Raw genomic sequence first — 25,767 nt, 5'->3', positions numbered from 1 at the left:
GCACCCACCTGTGCCACTCTGCAGTGTCACACACCTGTGCCCAGAAGTGCCACCTACCTGTGCCCAGCAGTGCCACCCACCTGTGCCCAGCAGTGCCACCCACCTGTGCCCACCCACCTGTGCCACCCACCTGTGCCCACCCACCAGTGCCACCCACCAGTGCAGCCCAGCAGTGCTGCCAGTCAGTGCCACCAGTCAGTGCCCAGCGGTTGTGCCAGTCAGTGCCGCCAGTCAGTGCCCAGCAGTGATGCCAGTCAGTGCCGTCTATCAGTACCCATCATCAGTGTCACCTATCAGTGCTGCATATTAGTGCCGCCTATCCGTGACACCTCATTAGTGCTGCCTATCAGTGCCGTCTATCCGTACCACCTCATTAGTGCTGCCTATCAGTGCCCTTTAGTGCTGCCTATCAGTGCCGCCTATCAGTGCTGCCTCATCAACGCACATCAGTGAAGGAGAAAAATTACCTGTTTGAAAAATTTTATAATAGAAACAAAGAAACTTTTTTTTTTTTCAAATTTTTTGCAATTTTTTTGTTTATAGCGCAAAAAGTAAAGTGCCCAGTGGCGATTAAATACCACCAAAAGAAAGCTCTATTTGTGAGAAAAAAATGATCAAAATTTCATATGGGTACAATGTTGCATGACCGCGCAATTGTCAATCAAAGTGCGGCAGCGCTGAAAGCTGAAAATTGGCCTGGTAAATAAGGGGGTGTAAGTGCCTGGTAGGCAAGTGGTTAATAGATTTACCCATTTTCCTCCTCTTTTTGTGCTTTGGCAGCACTGACAATGTATTTGACCTTCTTTTATACACTTCTCTATCAGCTACACTTCCTGTTTAATCAAATCTCATATACTGTATGCTGATTTTTTTTTTCCCTTTAGTGAACCGTATTGGTTTTTACAACCTCAGATACAAAAGTTTTGGCAAAGCAATTTTTTTCTCAGCGGCCTCTTTCCAATCTCACAAGTAGCTATATTTTGGTTTTGCTTCTAGCTTAGAAAGAACACTATTGGTGTTATGCAGTGTCATACCAAAAGTTACATGTTTTTGGTCCACAGGCCTCACTTTTCCAAACCCAACAGTTGTCCACACTGCCCTTAAACTGCACAGTCTTTGTGGAAGAGGTAGCTTTTTGCATAATTTGTGTGTGTGTGTGTGTGTGTATGTATATATATATATATATATATATATATATATATATATATATCATTATAAATAAATGTTTTCCCTTTTTTATAACTGATCCCATACCCTATGTTTTCAGCTGTATAAGGAGATAAAACTGACCACACTGTGCACCCAAGCTTAATGTAATAGGAAAACAGAGAGGCTGTGAGAACACCGGGGATTTCACACAAAGGAAGCAATACAAAGAGAACAGGATACTTTTTCTTTTAAGTACATGGTACACCAGGCATATATCAGGAATGTGACATATATAAATATGTGATTTACATATTCTTTAATGTACATAATGCCTTACTGAATTCTCACATCATATAATCTATATTTATTAAATAATCTATTAGAGTCCTAGCACTGCATGTAATGGTTTATGACATTGTTTTGCTAGGAAATGTCAAACTACCATTTTCCCCAACTGTACTCAATTCAGTGTTCTGTTCTGTCATAGCTGAGCAACAACCACATCCCCATCACAAGTGCTCTCACGCATGTATTGCCTGTAAATAGGAGGGGGGGGGGATGTCAGGACAGTATTGTAAAGACTGTAAAGAACCCCTTTTTAATTCACTTCTTACCCATCTTCATGTTTTGACCATGCATATTCTTCAGAGACCCTAAATTAAATAGTTTAATACTGCAGTCACCATTCATAAAACTGTACAATGCTATCATATATCCTCTTAAAGTATTTACTACTGCTTAAAGCAGTAGTAAACACTGCTCGGTGACTTGTACCAACAGGTAATCTTATACTAAAGCTTACCTGTAGGCACAAAGAATATCTGGTAACCTTGCACTGTGTAGGAGATATTGCCTATTTCTGCAGCCGGTGATGTCACTGTGCTCTGAAGGGACATCATACTGGGAGGGAAAGCATACTAGGAGCCATGAGTGCTGTGCCATGATCATGCATGCGCATGGGAGTGACATCATCATGGCTTGGCCATTCAAAGGGCTTGGAGCCCAAAAACACAGAAGGAAGACTGGGTGAAGGTGGAAGCCCGTTCAGTGGTGACCAAATTTTTTTTCCCCCAGACTTTGCTATGACTTTAAGCTCCTCTTTTCTAGGGAGACTAGGTTTAATTTCTGTAATTTTTCCTCATAACTTAGTTCCCCAATTTTCCTGACTAATTTTGTTGCTGTTCTCTGATGTTTTTCTTGTTTTAACTCTTCAGTAAATTCTTTTTAATGTATGATAGTAGTCAGCTGGCTAGCTGGCTAGCTGCAGCCTGGCATTGAATACTATTGTTGGGTCTGTGGTCTACCAGGACCTCCAGATCTTTTTTAATGCCTAATTCCCCCAAAAGTTTACCTCCTAATGAATACCTTGCAAACATATTTTTAGCTCCCAAGTGCACTTTTTCAATATTGAACCTAATTTGCCATGTATCTGCCAACTCAATTTTATTAAGGTCTTGTTGAGATTCTGTGTCTTGCTGTAAAGTTACTGCCCTACATAGCTTGGTATAATCCACAAACACTGAGATAAAGCTATTTATTCCCATCTCTATATCATTATAAACAGAAATGATCTCAGGACAGTAATGGGGTACTAACTACTTTAGATTATTTAGAAAATTAGCCATTTATCACATTAAACAATTCCTTTAATGCCAATGGAAGTGTTTGGGGGGGAACTGTATTGAATGCTTTTTAAAAGTCCAGATATACCATGTCCAGTGACCTCCCTTTATCTAAATTACTGTTTACTTCCTCATAGAAAGTTAGTACTTTGGTGTGATAAAACCCATTGGTCATTTGAATCTATTTCCCTTTTTAAAATATCAGTACAACATTTGGTTTTTGCCAGTCAGTAAAAATTATGAACTATGGCCTATCTATATCTTGGCTAAGCTCTTTGAGGACTTATGGTTGTAAGCCATTTGGTTCTGAAGATTTACTTGCATTAAGCTTCTCTTTTTTCTTTTTAACCTGGATTTAAGTTAGCCACAGAGGTACCTTAACTCCACTGTTATTAACATTACTGTTTTGATTATTAAACCCATCTTTTTCTTCTGTATAAATCAAAGAGAGGAATATATTTATTACATGTGCCTTCTCCCTTTCACTTGTAGCCAGTTTTCCCTGTTCATCTTTAATGAGGCCTACATGGTATTATTATTATTATTATTATTATTATTATTATACAGGATTCATACAGCGCCGACAGTTTGCTCAGCTCTTTACATTAGGTGGGAGACAGTACCCGAGACAGTACAGTAACAATACGATTCAATACACGAGGAGTTCGAGGGCCCTGCTCCTTGGAGCTCACAATCTAGGAGGGAGGGGATAGTGGTACAGGAGGAAATAGCTGTGGGGGATGGAGTGGTATGAAGAATGGAGGAGTTCAGTAATTAGCTGAGGGCGGGGTAGGCTTCCCTGAGGAAATAGGTTTTCAGAGTGCGCCTAAAGGTGAGCAGAGTAGGTGATAGTCTGATGGATTAGGGTAGGGAGTTCCAGAGGATGGGGGAAGCCCTGGAGAAGTCCTGGAGATGAGCATGGGAGGAGGAGACCAGGGAGCTAGAGAGTAGGAGGTCTTGCGAGGAGCGGAGAGTACGTTTTGGGTGGTATTTGGAGAAAAGATCGGTGATGTAGTTTGGGGCAGTATTATGATCAGCTTTATACGTCAGTGTTAGCGTTTTTAATTTTATCCGTTGGGCAATGGAAAGCCAGTGGAGGGATTGGCAGAGGGGGGTGGCAGATACGGAGCGGTTAGTAAGGTGGATGAGTCTGGCCGCAGCATTCAAGATAGACTGAAGCGGGGATAGCCTGCGGTGAAGTAAGCCGATGTGCATGTTCCATCCTTATCTTTTTACTATTTACAATATACATTTTTTAAAATGGATGGTGTCAGGAAAGGGCTCACCACTGGTGGCGCTGTGGCTCACCTGCTCTGTGGGCTGCAGTACCAGCTCCTACCAGAGAGTGCCGTTCAGCAGCCAGGATCTTACCTCCTGCAATCAAGCTATCACTTGAGGCTGATTGCAGGAGGTGTATTTAAACAGCAACCAGGCATACGATCAGCGCCTTGGTGTTTTCCTTGTGCCCCTGTTACTTGCTGACCTGTTACCTGCTATACCTGCTTCCTGCCAAACCTGCTACCTGCTCTGTGCCCCAGCTTCCCCTGCTTCCCATGGTTGGTCTCCCGTGTATGACCCTGGCTGACCTGACTACTCTTGTTGCTGTTTGTGTTTGTATTGGGTGTAGGGTTTTTATTAAGTTGTTGTTTGCACTGTGCGTTGTTACTGTGTCTCACAAATAAATGGTATTTTCATTACTCCTGAAGCCTGGTGTTCCCTATGTTAGTCCACACGTCTCTGGTCATAGCCAGCTTTCTGACAGATGGGTTCCTTTTTGCTTTCTGTAGCAATATGTTTTTTGTAATCTATTTTAGTTGCCCTAATTGCGCTCTTGCATTTTTTGTTGCTTTTTTTTTTTAACTTTTGAAATACCTATGATGACCCTTCATTCAAATATACGTATATATTATTTTGCAGCTCTTCTCTATCACTATCCACACTACATCCTGATAATATCTGTGCATGTTCACACTGTATTTCACTTCAATCACCTTCTACAATAAAATCTGCTTCATTTAACACTACACACCTCTGATCTGTGTTTTGTAAATTATCTGAAGTCTGAGCTCTGTGCCTGGTAACTGTTTCTGTTCCAGTGTCTCTGGATTTCTGTTCCTCCTGTTCTCCATAATGTTATCCTTTTCCTAATAGGTTGTCTCAGAATACTATCTCCACTGTCCTCTAACTGCCACAATGGAGACAATTTCCCAAGCAGATATTAAATGCAGCTTCACATTTCATAAAAGATTTTTAGATTGTAAGCTCCATGAGCAGCGCCCCCCTATTCCTTCTGTACTGAAATGTATTGTAATTGTACTGTCTCCCTTATATTTTAAAGCGCTGGGCAAACTGTTGGCGTTATATGAATCCTGTATAATAATAATAGATATATAGGCCCTGCATATGTTAAAGAAGCACTGTAACCTTTTCCATGCAAGGCACAGTGACAGTGTCTCTAGAAAGAGCATCTCCCAACCCTCATTCTTGCTTTATCTATGCTCTTTCATAGCTCATTGCCTGTTCACAGGTGGTGCAGAAATGAATTGTGTTGGTTTACCAGGGTGATTGGTGACAGTGCATGGGCGTAGTGATTGGCTGCTTGGTCCAAGCACAGCCACAAAGAAGCAGGTCATATACTGTACTTCCCTATATCTGAAAGTGGCAGGTATTTTCTTTCAATTGTTTTTATTAAAGTTTTTTCAAGACAATAATAAGACAGTGAACGACTGTGACATTAGCAGAAATAACATCACATATATGTCAAAATTGTACCAACTGGATACAGCAATCAACATATACATATAACAACTGAGATTTGTATCAGTAACATATCCAGAAATAAAACAAAAAGTTAGAAAGTATTATGTAGACATAACGCTCAGAGCATGACAATGCACAGTTCGTTGCCCAACGTAACACAAATTAAACACATAAAAGGAAATACATTTTATACATTAAGAAAACAATCCATAAGAAACTTGGAAAGAGAAGAGAAAAGATGGAATAGCAACTGAGATATAACTCCATAGAGATAAAGGATCTAACAGAGTACACCTTATTTCAGTATCCAAGTTATAATATCCATTGTTATCAGAGGTCAGAGAGCCTGAACAAGATATTCTAGCATAACCATCTGGCATCAAATACCTTTATAGTATGATTCAAAATTGCATAGGACCTCTCATACAGGTAATGAGAGTGTACTCTACTGACAACTTCCGAAACAGAAAGAGATGTAGTGGATTTCCATGCTTTAGTAATAGTTAACCAGGCAGCAATTAAGATGTGAGCGATAACTGTTCGGGATTGGACTGGAAATAAATTCAATGTAAGATTTAATAGCGTCAAATGGGGGTTGGGATTTGTATATACTCCTGACACTCGAGAAATCAAAGTAAAAACATCTATCCAGAAGTTCCGTATACACCCACAATCTCATAACACATGTAGTGAGTTTCCAATACCACCGCAATCTCTCCAACATGAAGGCGATGCATCAGGGTAAATTTTCGAAAGTTTATATGGGGTAATATAACTGCGGTATAGGATTTTTAGGGAGCTATCCCAGTGATTAGTACACTTCAAATGACCTATATTACAGGACCAAGCCACTTGCCATTCTCTTGAGTAAAGGAACTATTCAGATCCCTTTCCCATTTTTCCACACATGCTATTACTGAGTGATCAGGGTCATATTGTAAGAATTTGTAAAACCATGATATACCCTTTTTCAGTCCTGATGGATTCATCAGAACATGCCAGATCTTAGAGTCCACTTCCACCCATGCATTGGAAGTGGTACCATGATAAGCTTGGATCTGAAGGTATGGATAAAGACTTCCCCCTGAAATGCGGAGTATGGATGTTAGAAAAATTATAATAACCCGCATCTCTCAAAGGTTTCGTATTGAGATTGGGAATAAGGTGTTCATAGGTTGCTAACTGTATGTCCAGCCTTATTTTAGGAGTAGCGAAGGTAGATTTAGATAAACCCATTAACCATGCACCCAATGTTGCAGAAATAGAGGGAAGGTAGTTGTATATTAGCTTCGGAGAGATAACTTTTGCAAGTATTAAAGCCTGGAGGTCCTGAGCCAGAACTGTACTCCACTCTATTTGTACCCATAACTTATCCGAGGGAATTAACCAATTTTGGAGTTGATCTAATAATGCCGCGTAGTAATAGGTGGATATTACAGGGAAGCCTGCACCCCCCTTAGATTTATTTTTAATGAGAGCAGAAAACGGAATTCTATTTTTTTCCCCTTTCAAATATATTTTTTCAGTGCTATGTCTAATTTACTAAAGTAGCAATGGGATATGAGGAGCGTAATCATTCTAATGTAGTATAAGAGTTTAGGCAAGGTCAACATCTTAAAGGCCTCTAGTCTGCCCAACCAGGAGAGCTCATTTTTCCCAATTGCTGATAGCTCTGTTAAAATTGCCTGATACAGTTTCTCGTAATTATCTCTAAACATATTGGAAGAGGGAAAGGACACACATATGCCTAAGTACTCTAGAGTTTTTTAGTGGACCAGCTATACAGGAACTTGTCTTTAAGGCATTGTAAAAGTTCCTTTGTAATACCTATAGGAAGCGTGCAAGATTTAGTAATATTGAGTTTATAGTAAGAGATATTGCTAAACGTTTCCAGAGTAGAGGAGATGGCTGTTAAGGAAGTCAATGGGTCCGTTACAGTAAGTATGACATCATCTGCAAATAGGCCAATCTTGTGGGATATATTTGCTGTCGTTATACCAGAGATCAAGGGATTCAATGTAATTGAGGTCACCAAGGGTTCCATCACTAGTGAAAAAATGATAGAGGAAAGGGGACATCCCTGTCTAGTCCCATTTGTGATTAAAAAAGACTCTGACAGAGCATTGTATGTAAAGACTTGCGCAGAAGGCACAGTATATAGCGCTGTAATAGCGATTTGATGTAACCATGCATACCTTAGTTGCAAAGAGTAGAGTCGAGATATTGCCAATGAACTCTATCTAAAGCCTTTTTGGCATCCAATGCCAAAAAGATAGTCTGCGAGTTATGGAGTTCGGCAATCCTTCACAAATTAAGCACTCTACGTGCCATCTGCTGCCTGCGTACCTTTAACGAAACCTACTTAGTTTGATTCCAGTCACTTTATTAAGAACGCGTTCTTGGAGGCAGCTAATACTGCAGCTCCCCCCCCCCCCCCCCGAGATGTTGAAGGCAATCATAGTTACACTGCGCAAACCAGGCAAATACCCAGACTGTCCCCAACATTTTCACCCAATATCCTTACTTAATATGGATCTTAAAATATATGCTAAAATCCTTGCTAGTAGATTGCTAACAGTGACTCCTTCCCTTATGGATGGATTATCTTTTTCATCGTTTTGAGATTGATTATAGAAGGGATTTTGGTTTTCACCTGTTTAGTGTTGATGTAAGAGGCTAGTAACCTGCCGGTTTTATTACCCTGGGTATAATATTTAGTTTTGGCTCTTCTAAGGTATTTTTCATGCTGGAGCAAAAGAATTTTCCTAAGAGCTAATCTGTTAGTCTGTAAGTCCTGTAGCACCTTAGAAGAAAGACTAAGTTTGTGTTGGGATTCTAAACTAGCAATCCCAGATAAAATGTCAGGCAGAGCACCAGGGGCGGACTGACCATTTGGAACCTTGGGCACTGCCTGAGGGCCCGGGGTCAGTAGGGGGCCCCATGAGATGCCCCTGGTACCTTTTTTCATAGGCTTTTTTGAGTTTGGGCAAGGACACAGGGGCCCCATGATCCCCTATTGCCCGGGGGCCCCATGAGTTGTCAGTCTGCCCCTGCAGAGCACTTTGTCTGCGCTTTTTCTCCCTGGAAGCTAACTGTAGTAGCACACCTCCGCAAACAGCCTTATGTGCACAGCACACATTAAATATATCCGTTTCTGTAGAGGCATTAATAGCAAAGTACTCCTGCAATGATTTAGAGATATGAGAATGGCTATTGGGATTGAGAAACATAGAAGTGTCATTGCACCATAGGAATACAGATAAACATTTTAGAGTCTCTTTTATGCTGAGAGAGATGGGCGCATGGTCTGACCATGTCATAGGATGGATGGTTGCTTTGGTTACTTGCTAAAGGAGTTGTAAATCAGTTAAGAAGTAATCAATCCTAGAGTAGGACTTATGCGGGGACGAGTAGTACGTAAAATCTTTCTCTGATTCATGGATACATCTCCAAGGATCATAGAGATTAGACTCCTGAAGAGTTTGATGCCATAGAGTACCGCATACCCCACGACTGCCCCGAAACATCCAAAGACTTATGGATAATAGCATTAAAGTCGCCACAATAGAGTAAAAAACCTTTCTGAATATGTTTAACTTTTTTCCATAATGAATTGAAAAATTTGATTGACATTAGGGGCATATAGGTTAACCATCGTGTAGAGAATGTTTTTTAGTTCATACACCATTATTAAGAACCTGCCCTTCCGGTCTTTCTTCAGGGAAAGCAGAGAGAACACTACAGACTGTTTTATGGCAATCAGGACACCACACTTTTTCTGAGGAGCATTAGCTGTCATACATGTTTACGGGCTAATGAGGCAACAGACAGACAGCAGATGTGGAGCTCTGGAGGGGATATAAGGAGGAATAGACCCCTGGAGGTGAGAGTGAGGAATCCATCCATCCATATCCATCATAGGGAGCAGCACTTTGGAGAGACACAAGGTGGATTATTTGTATACTGCAACGTAGAACCATCTGAGTAGGAGATCTGGAGCAGGAGCAGTTTCATCCGTCCTTTTAGGACATAAAGCGATTTTCAGCCTAAATTCACATTAGGCTAAAAAGGAGGTGAGCGCATAATAAATTAATACTCACCATTGTTTCATCCATTTGGAGGCACAAGTTTTTTCATATACAGGTGAAACTTGAAAAATTACAATATCATGCAAAAGTTCATTTATTTCAGTAATGCAACTTAAAAGGTGAAACTAATATATGAGAGACTCTTTACAAGCAAAGCAAGATAGTTCAAGCTGTGATTTGTCATAATTGTGATGATTATGGCTTACAGCTCATGAAAACCCCAAATCCACAATCTCAGAAATTTAGAATATTACATGCAATCGATAAAACAAGGATTGTACATAGAACAATATCGTACCTCTGAAAAGTATAAGCATGCATATGTACTCAGTACTTGGTTTGGGCCCCTTTTGCAGCAATTACTGCCTCAATGCGGCGTGGCATGGAAGCTATCAGCCTGTGGCACTGCTGAGGTGTTATGGAAGACCAGGATGCTTCAATAGCGGCCTTCAGCTCTTCTGCATTGTTTCATGTCTCTCCTCTTTCTCTTGGCAATGCGCCATAGATTCTCTATGGGGTTCAGGTCAGGTGAGTTTGCTGGCCAATCAAGCACAGTAATCCCACGGTCATTGAACCAGGTTTTGGTGCTTTTGACAGTGTGGGCAGGTGCCAAGTCCTGCTGGAAAATGAAGTCAGAATCCCCATAAAGCTCGTCTGCGGAAGGAAGCATGAAGTGCTCCAAAATCTCCTGGTAGACGGCTGCGTTGACCCTGGACTTAATGAAGCACAGTGGACCAACACCAGCAGATGACATGGCTCCCCAAATCAACACAGACTGTGGAAACTTTAAACTGGACTTCAAGCATCTTGCAGTGTGTGCCTCTCCATTCTTCCTCCATACTCTGGGTCCTTGGTTTCCAAATGAGATGCAAAAGTTTCTCTCATCAGAAAAGAGGACTTTGGACCACTGAGCAACAAACTAGGTCTGTTTTTCTTTAGCCCAGGTAAGACGCTTCTGACGTTGTTTGTTCAGGAGTGGCTTGACAAGAGGAATACGACATTTGAAGCCCATGTCCAGGATCAGTCTGTGTGTGGTGGCTCTTGATGCACTGACTCCAGCCTCAGTCCACTCCTTGTGAAAGTCCCCAACACTTTTGAATGGCCTTTTCCTGACAATCCTCTCCAGGCTGCAGTCATCCCTGCTGCTTGTGCACCTTTTTCTTCCACACTTTTCCCTTTCACATAACTTTCTATTAATGTGCTTTGATACAGCACTTTAGGAACATCCAACTTCTTTTGCAATTACCTTTTGAGGCTGTCCCTCCTTATGGCGGGTGTCAGTGATGGTTTTCTGCACAACTGTCAGGTCAGCAGTCTTTCCCATGATTGTGATTCCTACTGAACCAGACTGAGAGACCATTTAAAGGCTCAGGAACCCTTTGCAGGTGTTATGGCTTAATTAGCTGATTAGAGTGGGACACTTTGAGCCGAGAATATTGCACCTTTTCACAATATTCTAATTTTCTGAGATTGTGGATTTGGGATTTTCATGAGCTGTAAGCCATAATCATCACAATTATGACAAATCACAGCTTGAACTATCTTGCTTTGCATGTAATGAGTCTTTCTCATATATTAGTTTCACCTTTTAAGTTGCATTACTGAAATAAATGAACTTTTGCACGATATTCTAATTTTGCGAGTTTCACCTATATTAGGAGGACTGTTCACATAATACAGACTATTTTTGGTGTTTATTTAATTGGATTGCATTGAGGCAATTATATATTTTTGATTTGGTCACCATATTATGTTTTTCACTAGTGATGGTGTGAAAAAGTTTATAGTTTGATCACGGATATAAGTCACAGGGAATGGTTTATTTAATTTATTTATTCTTTTAAGATATATCACATCATATTATGAGTAAACATTACTAATAGCACGGGAGTGCAGCACTATTATTTTTATTTTGTATGTTAGCACTATTTATGAGTTGGTGTAAGGAGCTAGCGAACCATAGGTGTATTTATATATAATTTTTTTGATTAATTGATTATTTATATCACTATTGAATTTCACCATATTAGCTCACAAGTAATATCACTCAATTTCAGGATTAATCTCACTCTGCTTCCTCTCTTGTCTACCCATAATAAGTTCTTGATTTACCTCCTACCTCCAGCCACAATAATCTTCTGTTTTGTTCTCTATTGTGTGCAGGTCCACTCTACCTATGGCCCAGATCGCACTCAACCTCATCTAGCCACTACTTGTTTTATTTTAAATTTCCACCTCTGAGACAAAAATATCTTTTTCCACTCTGAGTGCAGACCAAAATGAAATATTATTTTCACAAAATACCCACATAAACGACTTTTGAATTCAGTAATTCAGAAAGCCAGGTTCCCATGTGTTATGTTTAAAATCTATAGCTTTTATTATCCCAACACAAAATAATCTCTAAAACCTATTTTAGAAGTATACTGATTTTAGTCCAGATATAAATCCTTATAAATACCTGTAAGATCCCTGCAAATGATTTAAAAATTGATCAATATTTAGCTTATGTAGCGCTTTATTGCATGTGAAAGCAAAAGTAATTGACAAGTTCCAAAACCTTGGTGCCTTCCTTGTGTGTGTGTGTATATATGTATGTGTGTGTGTGTGTGTGTGTGTGTGTGTGTGTGTGTGTATATGTATATGTATATATATATATATATATATATATATAGTGACAGTAGGCAGCTGAATCACCTGGTTGCGTCCTGGATGGACGATACATTTGTCCAAGGTTCAGACTCTATGTGGATTTTTTCCACTAGGGTAAAGTGCTGAGTCCTTCAGCACTGAGGTAATGAGCCCAGCTGAAGGTAGTGGGCTCATTAAGGCCATTATAAATCTTCCCAGCCTGCTTAGGGAGTTGCTCCAACCTGGAACCAGATCTGTGCCTGAACTGACTGGGGAGCAACATCCTATCTGTGTGCAGGGAGACAAAAGCCTGTGTGGCTAGCCTCCAACTACCAGAAACTAGGTATAGCTTCAGTAGCCAAGTTGGCCAGGATTTGATTTGATGTTTCTTTTTGGTTTGACATTTTTCTGTAAATATTGTAAATAAACTGCACCTTTTTGTTTTTCACCTCCACTGTTGTTGTCCTGTGCCTGTGTTTTTGTGTTGTGCACCCATCCAGGGGGTCACACACACCCGCTGCCGAGCAAACCCCGTTACAATATATACACACACACACACACACACTATATGTATAATAATGTACTTGGCTGCACAACTAATTTTCACTGGCTTGTTGTATACAAGGATAAACTATTTTACCTTAGTTTTCCCATTCATTCTTGTAGCAAATTGTGTTCACAATTTACCCCTCCTCTCTGCTCCTTGATTTCCCATTGAGGGTCTGCAACTAGGAAAAAGAGAAGTTGGCTGTTAACTCCACTAATCCTGGGACTACACTGGAATTTCCTGTGTCCTCCACTTTACTGGGTTCTGGAAACACAACGCATTCCATTCATTTTATGAATCAATGCAGCACATAGCACACTTGTGCTCAATCTGCAATGCCTTATATAATGTTAATCTATGGGTCCGCAGCCAAACACGTTTTTCATAATAATACATCCAGAAGGTGCCAGCAATATTTTTTAGAGATTATAACACTGCAACATTCACATATCCTCAGCATGTTTTACTGGTAACTCCAGTATTTGTAAGGGTAAATGAGTGTTTGGGTTTAAACTTAAACCCCTTCAATAATAATTTTTACTAATTATCCTTGAATTACATGTGAATAAGTGCTGCACTAGTATATGATTATTAATAATCATGAACATTAATTAAATAAGGTTTAATATCCACATGACAAATGTGTAGCGTCAACATGCACCCATATGTGGAATGTGCAAAGAATATGTGATAAGTTCACACAGTCCCACTTCGCTAAAAAAAATCCTTCTTTGTGAATTACGTTACATTATAAACTTGTGAATGATCCACCTCCACCAAACCCTTAAGGGTATGTGCCCACCTCAAAAATCTCCTAAATCCCCACTCGTGTCATAAAACTGGGATCCAGGTAAATGCCTCTAGAGCAGCAATGGGCAAACTACGGCCCGGCGGACCTTTTAATCCGGCCCGCGGAGCTAGGCTCCCGCTAGGCTCCTCTCACAGTCCGCCCTGTTTCCTATGAGGATCTGTCCCCCCTCGACGTATCTGCGCATGTGCCGGAGATCGCCGATCGGCTGCTAATGCCTGAAACTGGCACATGCGCAGATACGTCGAGGGGGACAGATCATCATAGGAGACAGATTTTCATGCTACACCGAACGGCGCGGGAACAAGAGGAACGCGCGGAGCAAAGGTAAGTGAATTGACACAGGGGGGATATGGGGAATGAATTACTATAGGGGGGATGAATTACTATATGGGGGATTAATTACTATGGGGGATGAATTACTATATGGGGGATTACTTACTATGGGGGATGAATTACTATATGGGGGATTAATTACTATATGGGGGATGAATTTCTATATGGGGGATGAATTACTATGGGGGACGAATTACTATATGGGGGATTAATTACTATGCTTACTATGGGGGAATATTACTATACTTACTATGGATGACACATACACATCATTCATCTACTCTTGGTCCGGCCCCCGGGTCCAATATATGAACCCATTGCGGCCCTCAAGTCAAAAAGTTTGCCCACCCCTGCTCTAGAGGGACACAGCAGTGGAAACAAACTCAACTCTCTCAAGCCTTTAGGGATCATCAGCAGTTTGGACTCCACAGATCAATTAGCCATTCAGGATTAGCATCGGGAAATCAAGCTCAGATAGGTATAAAAAGCTGACATTGTGCTCACCGTGGCAATTTTATTGTATGAAAAGATACAATTTAACTCACATGTACATAGAAGAAAAACACTCTGTATACAATAATGTTAGAATAGCTGTCAAAAACCCAGTGTATAAAACACTGTTGAGTGCACAGTTCCCTTTAGCTCACAACAAGCTAGTTCACTGTATGCTTGCTAAGCTCCACCCAATGCATTTTGACGTAATGACATCATCAGGGGCATGGATAGCAGTGATCTAGTGGATGTATTTATTCAGGCACATTGATGATCTTCCTACAAGCATATAGCAGCAGCAGCCAGCATATGATAACTTTAAACAGAAGAAGCTAATGTAAAATGGGAATAGATGTAAATGACCACAAATGAAAACAGCATATTTGGCCTGAACTTAAAAACTAAAACAAACACTGGGAATGTGTTCTGGATGGCAGGTATATTCCCCTAGTATTTGGGTTATGGTCCCTTTAAGGGGGATAGGTGATTTGAAGACATTGTTGAGTACTCAGGGGTTCTTACCCATTCAGGGTAAGGAGTTCCAGGGTAGTCTGGCTGAAGAGGAGAGGACTGTTTTTTAGCACTCTCTGAATTGCTAAGTCCTTATTAGGGTCCTGGAATTTCAAAGGTTTTGGGTGTGAAGAACCACCAAACACTGATTGCAAGGACACTGGCCTGAAGGGGTTAAGCCACAGGCAAGGGAGTCTTGAAAAGCAGCAGAATAGACTCAGCACCTGTGTCAGTGAGGCAGAGTAGAGTTGTTAACAAGCTGTGATCAAGTGTGAACTCTCTGGCAACTGTTGCATTTGTTGCTGACTCCCTGCAGCCTTTGTGGCACCCTGAGACAAGAGGGAACCCTAAACCCAGTGTGGAACCAAGAGTCTGGCTGTGAGCCTGTTGTATGGTTTTCTTGATACCGGGGAAAGAAAAAGCTCTTTATGTTTGCCTGTTTTGGAGAGACCAAGACTGTTTACGTTCACAAGCAGCTTGCTGGTGATCTCGAGCCCTCCATATGATGTGTGTTAAATGAAGTCCCAGCAGACAGAGAGAGAAACTGGCCCACAACCAAATTACGAAGGACATTCTTCTTACCAACAACCGTTTTATGTATCTACTACTCCTTTTTGTCAAAAACATTTTGTTATACATATAAAAACACATTTACAGTATATAACATGAACAATACAGATATACAAAAGTAATATTATATAGAGATCTTACACTATGTAAGCTCCATTGTTTATATAACATTATTATACTCCAAAGGCATACTGTGTGTTTTATATATATATATATATATATATATATATATATATATATATATATATATATATATATACACACACACACACACACACACACACACACACACACACACACACACAGTGGTGTATTTTGGTTTTGTGCTGCTGACACTGACACCAATGATGGGGCACTTCCTCCCACTGACACCAAAGATGGGGCACTATTCCTCCCACTGACACCAATGATGGGACACTATTCCTCCCACTGACACTAATTTTGGGGCACTATTTCTCCCCCTGACACCAATGATGGGGCACTATTCCTCCCACTGACACCAATGATGGGACACTATTCCTCCCACTGACACTAATTTTGGGGCACTATTGCTCCCCCTGACACCAATGATGGGGCACTATTCCTCACACTGACACTAATGAACCATCATTAGTGTCAGTGTGAGGAATAGTGCCCCATCATTAGTATCAGTGGAAAGAATCGTGCCCCATCATTGGTGTCAGTGGGAGGAATCGTGCCCCTTCATTGGTGTCAGTGGGAGGAATCGTACCCCATCATTGGTGTCAGGGGGAGGAATCGTGCCCCATCATTGGTGTCAGGGGGAGAAATAGTGCCCCAAAATTAGTGTCAGTGGGAGGAATAGTGTCCCATCATTGGTGTCAGTGGGAGGAATAGTGCCCCATCTTTGGTGTCAGTGGGAGGAAGTGTCCCATCTTTGGTGTCAGTGGGAGGATTAGTGCCCCATCATTGGTGTCAGTGGGAGGAATAGTGTTCCATCATTGGTGTCAGTGGGAGGAATAGTGCCCCCTCATTGGTGTCAGTGACACCAATGAGGGGGCACTATTCCCCCCACACTGACACTAATGATGGGGCACTATTACTCCCACTGACACCAATTATACTTACATTGCTGTGTTGAACCCTGCTCCAGCTCGGGCTCCCTCCTTCAGGCACAGACACTTTCCCATCAGCTGTCTTCCTTCTCCAGCCGCTCTCCTCCTCTTCACCAGCTGCAGCTGCTCCCTCACTCGATCTTCAATTTTTGCGCTGCCGCTCAGCTCCTCCTCTCCAAGCTCTGCCTCCTCTCTTGTGAGGAGGCGGAGCTTGCAGAGGGAGGGACAGGCTGCCATAGGCTGCCCAGTGATCCCAGGGGTGTGGCCAGATTTGAGGGGCGGCTTGTCATCCCGCCCACATCGCGATCAAGATTCAGGAAGATGAAGACACCGGACGGACACTCTGCACCCCTCCTCCAGCAGTGCCTTGTGGACCAGATCGACGTGGGACACGGAGTCACGGTCACAGGTAAGACACAGCAGCCCCTGTCCCTTTCCAACGGAAGAAATGCTGGAGCTCTTTCAGAGTGACCATCGGGTGCCTGGTTACCTCCCTGGCTAAGGCCCTTCTCCCTCAATTGCTTATTTTGGCCAGGTGGCCCACTCTAGGAAGATTCCTGGTGGTTCCAAACTTTTGCGGATGATGGAGGCCACTGTGCTCATTGGGACTTTCAATGCTTCAGAAATTTTTATGTATCCTTCCCCAGATCTGTGCCTTGATACAATCTTGTCTCGGAGGTCTATGGACAATTCTTTGGGCTTCAAGGCTTGGTTTGTGTTCTGACAAGCACTGTTAACTGTGCGACCTTACATAGACAGGCTTATGCCTTTCCTAATCATATCCAATAAACTGAATTTCCCACAGGTGGACTCCAATCAAGTTGTTGATTGGAGCATCAAGGATCAAGGATGATCAGTGGGAACAGGATGCACCAGAGCTCATTTTTGAGTGTCATGGCAAAAGCTGTGAATACTAATGTACATGTGTTTTTTTTCATTATTTATTTTTAATAAATTGCAAAGATTTCAAAACAAACTTCTTTCATGTTGTCACTATGGGGTATTGTTTGTAGAATGTTGAAGAAAAAAATTAATTGAATCCATTTTGGAATAAGGCTGTAACAACAAAATGTGGCAAAAGTTAAGTGCTGTGAATACTTTCTGGATGCACTGTATATACACACACACATATATACTGTACACAGTATATATATATATATACTGTACAATATATATAGTGGCAGTTCTGGGCACTGTCATTGTGAGTATCAAGGTTATATACCAGGATTCTCAACTGAACAGATTGAGGGGCTCCAGAGGGTTTATTTAACCACTAGCCTACAGGGCACTTATACCCCCTTCCTGCCCAGGCCAATTTCCAGCTTTCAGCGCTGTTGCACTTTGAATGATAATTGCGCGGTCATGCAACACTGTACCCATATGAAATTTTTATGATTTTTTTGTGACAGAGCTTTATTTTGGTGGTATTTAATCACCTTCGGGTTTTTTATTTTTTCTTAAGCAAACCAAAAACCACTGAAAGTTTTGCGCTAATTAGGTGGCACTGATGAGGAGGCACTGGTAGGTGGCACTGATGGGCATTGACAGGCATCACTGATGGGCACTGAAAGGCAGCACTCATATATGGCACTGACAGGTGGCACTGATAGGTGGCACTGACTGGCACTGTTAGGCAGCAGTGATTGGCAGCACTGATAGGTGGCACTGACTGGCATTGATAGGTGGCACTGATGGATGACACTGAAAGGCAGCTCAGATGGGCACTGATATGTGGCATCGATGTGGCACTGATGGGCACTGAAATGTGGCACTGATGGGCACTGAGAGCTGGCACTGATGGACACTGACAGGTGGCGCTGCTGGGGCTACACAGATCATCAGGGCACACTGATCATCAGTGCTCTGATGATCTGTGTACATGTCCCCTCTGAGGAATGCCAATTACCGGCTCTCCTCTCCTCATGAGCTGTCAGCGTGACACCTCGTGGGGAGAGAAATGCCGATAACCAGCATTTCCCTGTTTACATGTGATCAGTTGTGATTGGACACAGCTGATCACATGACCGAGCCGACATCTTTGGCTCTTTCCATTGATCGGTGATCCGCTCCCGGAGCCGCGCATGCGCGGTTAGAATGGGAGGACGTCATATGAGCCTGGAGATTTCAAAGTGATCTGGGAGGGATGACATCTCCAATCCTGGGTCCATGTTTTCTGAGCCTCCAGCACACTAATGGTACAGGTGTGTGCAGGGCTTTAAATAATAACCTGACTATGGTTCTGGGCTCCACCCCGGCAGACAGGAGGTCATTGCCCAGGAGTCAGGAAGGCTTCACCTAGGAGAGGTGGGAGCCAGAGAGCAGGATTGTCTGTACACCTGAGGGAGCCAGGAGGCTGAATATTTGTTTAAGCATTAGACCCTAACCACTTCAACCCTGGCAGAACAACCACACTAAAAATCTTAAACAACGCAGTCACGCGCTGGAGTGATTATGGCGCAAAACCAGATCCCCTCGAGCGTTCTCCCTCTACAAATCCGCCTTCCTCACCTACACCTCCTCCCTCCACTTTGCCAAACAAGCCTACTTAGTAACCCTCATCAACACCCTCTCCACCTGTCCTCATCGACTCTTCTCCACTTTCAACTCCCTACTCCCCACCTCCACCCAGTACCTCACTCACCGCCCACGAGATTGCCAATCACTTCCAAAACAAGATCGATGCATCGCCAATGCTCAATCTACCTCCCCACCTAGCCTCCCTCCCACTATAACCCCTTCAACTCTCCCCTCCTCTGACCTCGCAACTGCCCTGCCACCCACCACACCTAACCTCCCCAACACTCCTCTCCTTCAGCCTTGCTACCACTGAGGAGGTCACTAAGGTCTTCTCAGAAGCCCACCTCACCCCTTGCCCCCTTGACCCTGTCCCCACACAACTCCTTCGGTCACCCTCCTCCTCCATCCTACGCTCCCTCACCCACATCTTCAATCTCTCCCTCTCTACTGGCGCATTCCCCTCCCCCCTAAAGCACGCGCACATCACCCCCGTACTCAAAAAACCCTCCCTGGACCCCACCGACCCGAAGAACCTCAGACCCATCTCCCTGCTGCCATTTACATCCAAGCTCCTTGAGCGCTTAGACTACAATCGCCTAAGCTCCCACCTCACTGACAACAACCTCCTCGACCCACTGCAGTCTGGCTTCCGTCCCCTACACTCCACTGAAACTGCCCTACTCAAAATCACTAATGACCTGCTAACCGCCAAAGCTAATGGCCACTACTCAGTCCTCCTACTCCTTGACCTCTCCGCGGTCTTCGACACAGTTGACCACCCCCTCCTCCTCAAACTACACTCCCTTGGCATTAGAGACTCCACTCTATCCCAACGCTCCTTCAGCGTTACCTATAACGCTACCACCTCCCCCTCTCTCCGCCTCTCTGTTGGGGTCCCCCAAGGCTCTGTCCTTGGGCCCCTTCTCTTCTCCATCTAAACCTCCTCCCTCGGCAAACTGATACACTCCTACGGCTTCAACTATCACCTCTACGCAGATGACACGCAAATTTACCTCTCCACCCCTCACCTCACCCCTTCAGTCTCCGCCCATATCACCCACCTACTGATCGACATATCAGACTGGATGTCGCTCCATTTCCTCAAATTGAACCTTTCCAAAACCGAGCTCCTAATTTTCCCCCCAGCCCGCGCCCCCCCCCATCCTCTTTATCATGACCAACAACGCCACCATCAGTCCCACCCCGCAAGCCAAAGTCCTAGGTGTCACTCTAGACTCAAACCTGTCCTTCCAACCCCATGTCCAATCGCTGGCAAACTCATGCAGGCTCCACCTCCGCAACATCTCCAAAATACGTACGTTCCTAACCCCAGACACTACTAAACAACTTGTTCACACCCTTATTATCTCACGTCTGGACTACTGCAACTCCCTTCTCACCGGCCTACCCCAACACAGGTTATCCCCGCTTCAGTCTATCCTGAACTCAGCGGCCAGACTCATCCACCTTACCAACCGCTCTGCTTCTGCCACCCCCGTCTGTCATTCCCTCCACTGGCTTCCGATTGCCCAACGCATTAAATTCAAACTACTAACATTGACATACAAAGCCATTCATAGCGCTGCTGCAAACTACCTCACCGACCTGATACCCAAATACCACCCAACCCGTACTCTTCGCTCCTGACAAGACCTCCTACTCTCTAGCTCCCTGGTCTCCTCCTCCCACGCCCGACTGCAAGACTTCTCCAGGACTTCCCCCATCCTCTGGAACTCACTACCCCAAACCATCAGACTGTCACCTACCCTCCTCACCTTTAGGAGTACCTTGAAAACCCATCTCTTCAGGGAAGCCTACCCCACTCTCACCTAACAGCCGATCTCCTCTACTCCTCCTACCACTCCATCCCCCACAGCCACTTCCTCCTGTACCACTATCCCCTTCCTCCTAGATTGTAAGCTCAAAAGAGCAGGGCCCTCGAACCCCTCATGTATTGTTTTGTTACTGTATTGTCTCATGTACTGTCCCCCACTATAATGTACAATGTTGAGCAAACCTTTGGCGCTATATAAATATTGTATAATAATAATAATTTGTTTTGATGGTGGATACCCCTGCATGGGAAACATGTTATGGAACTTTCCTTTGAATAAAATTGGGCTATTAAAAAAATAAGGAAGTGAGTGGCTGTGTGCTGTAAAGCACTACATTTGATGCTAAGTTCCCACATATGGTGGTGTATGCAGTGGGCAGAATTGGAGATCCCTGCAAAAGAAGTAAGCTCATCAGTTATGTGAACTGTGTTTATGTGTATGAGACAGCACAATTTGTGTATGTGCAGGTGAGGAGAACCTGCAAGAAAAAGGAACTTACCTTAAAGAGAGAGTGTTCCATTGCGTTGCTGAAATGTGTTACAAACTGCTGTGTGCATAACTGTGAAGATGGGGCGGTCAAAACTCAGAAAAGAAGCAAGGATTGCTGAAATGAGAGACAGAGCCCTGTGGCTGGAGGGGTTGCTATCAGCAGAACGAGTCCTATACATGTCCGAACAGAGTTTGCCACAGTAGGAAGTGCATGTTTTTGCCCCTGGCAATGCTGGTGAAAGAAAACCAGCTTTCTTTGTGCAGAGTATTAAGCTTGAAAGAGGATGCAGTGTTGGAAATCCGGCCAAGATACTGCGGCAAGAGTGCTGTTTGCGGTGCAGTGAATGAGGGCACACTGTCTCAAAGTGTCCTTTATCCCAGCTTCCAGTACAAGGTGACACAACCAGACAAAGGTCTGGGTATGCAATTGGGAAGCCTGCTTGAAGTTCCAGGAATGAGCAACAGGCTGCCCAAAATTTCAGAAGAACGTGGTTGCCCATAGCACCACCTGTGACCTCAGGCCTGCAGACCTAAGGGAGAAGTGTCTTCTGCAGAGGATTGTGGCAACGCAGAGATGAGAGAGAGAGAGAGAGAGAGAGAGAGAGAGAGAGAGAGAGAGAGAGAGAGAGAGAGAGAGAGAGAGAGTGTTCAGCGCATCTGGAAGAACCCACAAAGTTCAGCTGGGAGAGTGCCATCTCCCATAGCAGCAGGAGAAAGCCTGCCAACCAGGAGAAGGGGCTACAAAGGAGATGTGGTTTAGTGTCCCAAGAAAGTTATGTGTGGAAACATACCCTGCCTGGAATATGGTCAGTTTGGGCATGGTATCTTTACCTGCCCCAGATTATTAAATACCGCTGATGACGGTGCTACTAGGCAAAAGTCATCATCTGCAAGCCCAGATTCTTGTTTACAAATGTTGGCAGCCACCTCTGGCAACAGTGAGGAAGTACCTGTTGTGCCTGCAGGGGGTGCCAAGGAGTCAGAAGTGCCTGCCACAATATCATCATATGGCTGCATGGATGAACTGGCTGGCCAAAGCCAAGCAAAGGAGATAACAGGAAGGATCCAGATCCCCCGCGCTCAAGTGAAGAAGGTGAAGCCTGTTGCAGTGGTGGGTAAGACTGGTACTATTGAGATAAATGTGGGAGATACTAATGCAGTGATTAATGAGAATGACTTTGAGACTCTGCTATAAATTTGGGGTACTCCCAGTTGGGAAACCCATTTCGGGTAATCATGAGAAAGACTCGCCTCTGTACAATGCTCTGTTTAGTAGGGAGGCAAGGGTTAAAAATAAAAAGGGTGTTTTTTTAAAAAACTTGTGAGCCACTACTTCCGTTTGACAAGGTGCGTCAGCACAAAAAAACACTTACTCAATGTGTATAAATAAAATTACAAACAATAGTGCCGTGCTCCTAAAACTATTATAACATGTAATAAAACAATTATCTTTCAAAAAATATACATTAGTGATAAAGTCCTTTGTGTTAGCGTGAAACAAATTATATCCGAATAATAAGTGACCATTGCAATAAATAAAAAAAAAAAATAAAAAAATGTGATCAGTCCAAACGTGACAAATTCAAAAATGAACAAATCTTCATTCCAAGTGACTTCTTATTATGATCTCAATATGCGCTCACCTCCTTTGATGCCTCCTAAAAGGCCAAAACCGCTTTTGTTCACCTATTGGAACTATGGATCATATATTGCATCTCAGCAATAGTGGTGAGTATCTCCCAATTGCTGCTGGAAACGTGACTCTCCTCTCCTATTCACACCACCGCAGGAATCCCTTACTCAATCTCCTCCCAAGAATATTCCTCAGTATAAAGGAGACATAAACATAGTGTCTTCCTCTGTCTAGTGTCCTAGTGTCTATCCCCTGGCTTGGAGGCTGAATATTTGTTTAATTTGTTTTGATGGTGGATACCCCTGCATGGGAAACATATTATAGAACTTTCCTTTTGAATAAAATTGGGCTAAAAGGCCCTTAAAAAAAGAAGGAAGTGAGTGGTTGTATGCTGTAAAGCTCTACATTTGTTGCCAAGTTCCCACTATGTATATAGATAAATCAAGTTGACATACATAAAAAGAGGATTCAAGGGCCATAACGTTGCAAAACAATTTCATGTCCGCCACTGTAGAGACCCTGGAGGCTTGAAGTTGTGGCATGTTGTAAAAACCTCTAAACACTGGAGAGGAGGATGATTTCAAAAGAGTTCTCTCCAGAGAACAAACATGATGGATACATGAAACCAACGCTTTGGTCCCTAATGCGCTTAATGTTGACAATGACCTTAACTGTCACATTAGTGATTTGTAAGATATGAACTGTGAATACATGTCAGATTTTCTATTACTATTTTTAATGGTATCCTTAAGTTGTTTGTGTGGTGTGTTTTTTTGGGGTTTTTTTCTTATATTTTTAGTGTTAATATTGGGTTTATTGAATTTTAATATCATGTAGTATTGCAGTGTGTGTGTATGTACAGTATATATATAAATATACAGAGCACAACAGCACAGCAAACAGGTAACAGAAAGAAGTTTTACTTAAATAAGTACTTGCCCACAAAGATGCCTGGGGTTAAGCAGTTTCAAGTCTGATGAGCTTAAAAGGGATTTCTGGTCTTGACTGCTAGTTTTGTTGGTTCATCGCAGGAGACTTTGCTTTCTCTTTGTCTGCTAGATGTTAAAACGCAGGCGGTCCTCACTTCTCTGACTACACACAAAGCAAACGGCTTCTTTTTCTACACAAAATCAACTGTTTTCTTCTTACAACGGACAAGCCAATTACCTTATTTGGCAAGAGGATTGTATAGACAGCCCCTTAGCAAGGTACACTGAACACATTCCTGAGGGAGGGGGAATGAGGGGATAACATTAAGACTTCTTAACGCAGTGAGAGCCGTGCCTGGCTCTTGTATGCACGATTGTGACACCTCCCCCCTCAGGTGGTTGCATGGGAGGGAACTACAATTTCTCTCCTGATGCAACCGACCTCTGCCCAGAGGTTCACCTTGGGTTGACAGGTTGCCATTGCACTGCTGGAGAACCAGGTTCCTTCTGTTGTGCCGACCAAGTGAGTGGTCACGGGGGAGCACCATTAGGCTGTGACTATCCGGATATCGTGGCGACTGCCGGGGTGCCCACCTGTTCACAAAACACTTCGGCTCAAGGGTGTCATCTGCTAACATATTAATATGTAGCTTCTTGTCGAGGTAGAGAATGAGCTTTCCCTCTCCCATCTCCTTCCTTTGAACCAGGACTACATTTGACCCGAAGGTAGTGGTGCCTGTGTGCACCGGAACCGGACAGGCGAATTCTGGAACTCGCTGCCCGGATGGGTCCACAGGTACCTTCATCCAAGATGAACAGGCCTCTTTACCTGCTAGCATCCAGGACACCAGTTCTATCAGTTTCCTGTCTGCTAGGTCAGTCACGGGTCCAGCTGAGCCATGATAGTTGCACCCATGCTGCACCCAAGACTGACGAAACCTGCTTCTTGGCTTGGGGAGTCGGCCAGGCCATAACTGCCTCAGTCTCCCCATTCCCAGACCTCTGGGGGTCTCTTCCTACTGGTGGTTCCCAAAACTGAACCACTGACATGCCCCTCTGACAGTTACCATTTTCGACTGTCAGACTAGGCACGGGCAGTTTGTTCCTGACTAGTGACAGGGGCCCGAGTTGTTCTTCCCAGACAGGGCTGAACACAGCAAGGCCCCTAAAGTGGGCAACTGCACTCAGTCCCACATTGTAGGCCATTCCTGTGGAGGTGGTTGGTGCGTTCCGGGAATTCAGGCAAGCCACATGGGGTGGTGAAGGCTGACTCGTCCGGAGCCTCCTGGGTTAGAGATGGTGGCCCATACCCTCTGCCCAGGTCCATGATGGTTAGACAGCTGGCCCCTTCCTGATGCTGCAGTACCTCATGGCTCCTGGGCATTTGGTAGGCCACAACCACAGGGCTGGTGCTCAGTTTTCCAAGGTCCTCACAAAGTCTGGTAATCTGATCCTGTTTGGGGACCAAAACTTCCGGGGATGCCTAGAATCTAGCTGACCCCTGGATTCCATTCCACGGCGCCATTCCCTCTGTCTCTTTGGCCTGTTCAGTCTGCACCTCCTGTGAGATAAGGTTGGCTGAAGGCATGGGGGAAAGATACACCCTGCCGTCCAACTCATGAACAGCACGGTGAGCTCTCCCCAGGTTTTCCTGAACTCTGACACCATCTCTCATAGGCCTTGCCAGCAGTTTCTGTACCTAAATGGAAAGGAAAGGTGATTGGAGCTGAAGGCCGCAGCCCCCTCTCGGAGATCCGCTGATCAACTCCAATGAGGCC

The 25,767-nt window shown here is 43.6% G+C and overlaps 1 protein-coding gene across 3 annotated transcripts in view; it reads right to left on the bottom strand.

Annotated features, from left to right (window-relative positions):
- The window catches only part of COL15A1 (collagen type XV alpha 1 chain), a 1,471,644-nt gene that overhangs the window by 1,344,406 nt on the left and 101,471 nt on the right, over positions 1–25,767 (bottom strand). The gene's annotated exons all lie outside the window — the stretch shown is intronic.

Source organism: Staurois parvus, unplaced genomic scaffold (assembly GCF_062004578.1).
Source record: "Staurois parvus isolate SC_StPar_1 unplaced genomic scaffold, SC_StPar_1.0 ptg000527l, whole genome shotgun sequence".
Taxonomy (NCBI): domain Eukaryota; kingdom Metazoa; phylum Chordata; class Amphibia; order Anura; family Ranidae; genus Staurois; species Staurois parvus.
This window is presented reverse-complemented; position numbering and strand designations above follow the sequence as displayed.